Raw genomic sequence first — 2,500 nt, 5'->3', positions numbered from 1 at the left:
TCCCAGGTGTGTGTGGCCGAAGCAGGGGCTTTAAATCGGGTAAAAGGGAGGTGGAGAGCCGCCTGGAGATAGGGGCCCGCTCCCAGGTGTGTGTGGCCGAAGCAGGGGCTTTAAATCGGGTAAAAGGGAGGTGGAGAGCCGCCTGGAGATAGGGGCCCGCTCCCAGGTGTGTGTGGCCGAAGCAGGGGCTCTAAATTGGGTTAAAAGTGAAGTGGAGAGCCGCCAGGAGATAGGGGGCCTCTCCCAGGTGTGTGTGGCCGAAGCAGGTGCTCTAAATTGGGTTAAAAGTGAAGTGGAGAGCCGCCTGGAGATAGGGGCCCGCTCCCAGGTGTGTGTGGCCGAAGCAGGGGCTCTAAATTGGGTTAAAAGTGAAGTGGAGAGCCGCCTGGAGATAGGGGCCCGCTCCCAGGTGTGTGTGGCCGAAGCAGGTGCTCTAAATTGGGTAAAAGGGAGGTGGAGAGCCGCCTGGAGATAGAGGGCCGCTCCCCGGTGTGTGTGGCCGAAGCAGGTGCTCTAACTTGGGTTAAAAGTGAAGTGGAGAGCCGCCAGGAGATAGGGGGCCTCTCCCAGGTGTGTGTGGCCGAAGCAGGTGCTCTAAATTGGGTTAAAAGTGAAGTGGAGAGCCGCCCGGAGATAGGGGGCCTCTCCCAGGTGTGTGTGGCCGAAGCAGGGGCTTTAAATCGGGTAAAAGGGAGGTGGAGAGCCGCCTGGAGATAGGGGCCCGCTCCCAGGTGTGTGTGGCCGAAGCAGGGGCTTTAAATCGGGTAAAAGGGAGGTGGAGAGCCGCCTGGAGATAGGGGCCCGCTCCCAGGTGTGTGTGGCCGAAGCAGGGGCTCTAAATTGGGTTAAAAGTGAAGTGGAGAGCCGCCAGGAGATAGGGGGCCTCTCCCAGGTGTGTGTGGCCGAAGCAGGTGCTCTAAATTGGGTTAAAAGTGAAGTGGAGAGCCGCCTGGAGATAGGGGCCCGCTCCCAGGTGTGTGTGGCCGACGCAGGGGCTCTAAATTGGGTTAAAAGTGAAGTGGAGAGCCGCCTGGAGATAGGGGCCCGCTCCCAGGTGTGTGTGGCCGAAGCAGGGGCTCTAAATTGGGTTAAAAGTGAAGTGGAGAGCCGCCTGGAGATAGGGGCCCGCTCCCAGGTGTGTGTGGCCGAAGCAGGTGCTCTAAATTGGGTAAAAGGGAGGTGGAGAGCCGCCTGGAGATAGAGGGCCGCTCCCCGGTGTGTGTGGCCGAAGCAGGTGCTCTAACTTGGGTTAAAAGTGAAGTGGAGAGCCGCCAGGAGATAGGGGGCCTCTCCCAGGTGTGTGTGGCCGAAGCAGGTGCTCTAAATTGGGTTAAAAGTGAAGTGGAGAGCCGCCCGGAGATAGGGGGCCTCTCCCAGGTGTGTGTGGCCGAAGCAGGTGCTCTAAATTGGGTTAAAAGTGAAGTGGAGAGCCGCCCGGAGATAGGGGCCCGCTCCCAGGTGTGTGTGGCCGAAGCAGGGGCTCTAAATTGGGTTAAAAGTGAAGTGGAGAGCCGCCCGGAGATAGGGGGCCTCTCCCAGGTGTGTGTGGCCGAAGCAGGGGCTTTAAATCGGGTAAAAGGGAGGTGGAGAGCCGCCTGGAGATAGGGGCCCGCTCCCAGGTGTGTGTGGCCGAAGCAGGGGCTTTAAATCGGGTAAAAGGGAGGTGGAGAGCCGCCTGGAGATAGGGGCCCGCTCCCAGGTGTGTGTGGCCGAAGCAGGGGCTCTAAATTGGGTTAAAAGTGAAGTGGAGAGCCGCCAGGAGATAGGGGGCTTCTCCCAGGTGTGTGTGGCCGAAGCAGGTGCTCTAAATTGGGTTAAAAGTGAAGTGGAGAGCCGCCTGGAGATAGGGGCCCGCTCCCAGGTGTGTGTGGCCGAAGCAGGGGCTCTAAATTGGGTTAAAAGTGAAGTGGAGAGCCGCCTGGAGATAGGGGCCCGCTCCCAGGTGTGTGTGGCCGAAGCAGGTGCTCTAAATTGGGTTAAAAGTGAAGTGGAGGGCCCCCTGGAGGTAGGGGGCCGATAGCAGGTGTGTGTGGCCGAAGAAGGGGCTCTAAATCGGGTAAAAGGGAGGTGGAGAGCCGCCCGGAGATAGGGGGCCTCTCCCAGGTGTGTGTGGCCGAAGCAGGGGCTCCAAATCCGGTAAAAGGGAGGTGGAGAGCCGACTGGAGATAGGGGGCGGATAGCAGGTGTGTGTGGCCGAAGAAGGGGCTCTAAATCGGGTAAAAGGGAGGTGGAGAGCCGCCTGGAGATAGGGGCCCGCTCCCAGGTGTGTGTGGCCGAAGCAGGGGCTCTAAATTGGGTAAAAGGGAGGTGGAGAGCCGACTGGAGATAGGGGGCCTCTCCCAGGTGTGTGTGGCCGAAGCAGGGGCTCTAAATTGGGTTAAAAGTGAGGTGGAGGGCCCCCTGGAGGTAGGGGGCCGATAGCAGGTGTGTGTGGCCGAAGAAGGGGCTCTAAATCGGGTAAAAGGGAGGTGGAGAGCCGCCTGGAGATAGGGGGCCGCTC

The sequence above is a fragment of the Centroberyx gerrardi genome, chromosome 2 (assembly GCF_048128805.1).
Source record: "Centroberyx gerrardi isolate f3 chromosome 2, fCenGer3.hap1.cur.20231027, whole genome shotgun sequence".
Lineage (NCBI taxonomy): Eukaryota > Metazoa > Chordata > Actinopteri > Beryciformes > Berycidae > Centroberyx > Centroberyx gerrardi.
This window is presented reverse-complemented; position numbering follows the sequence as displayed.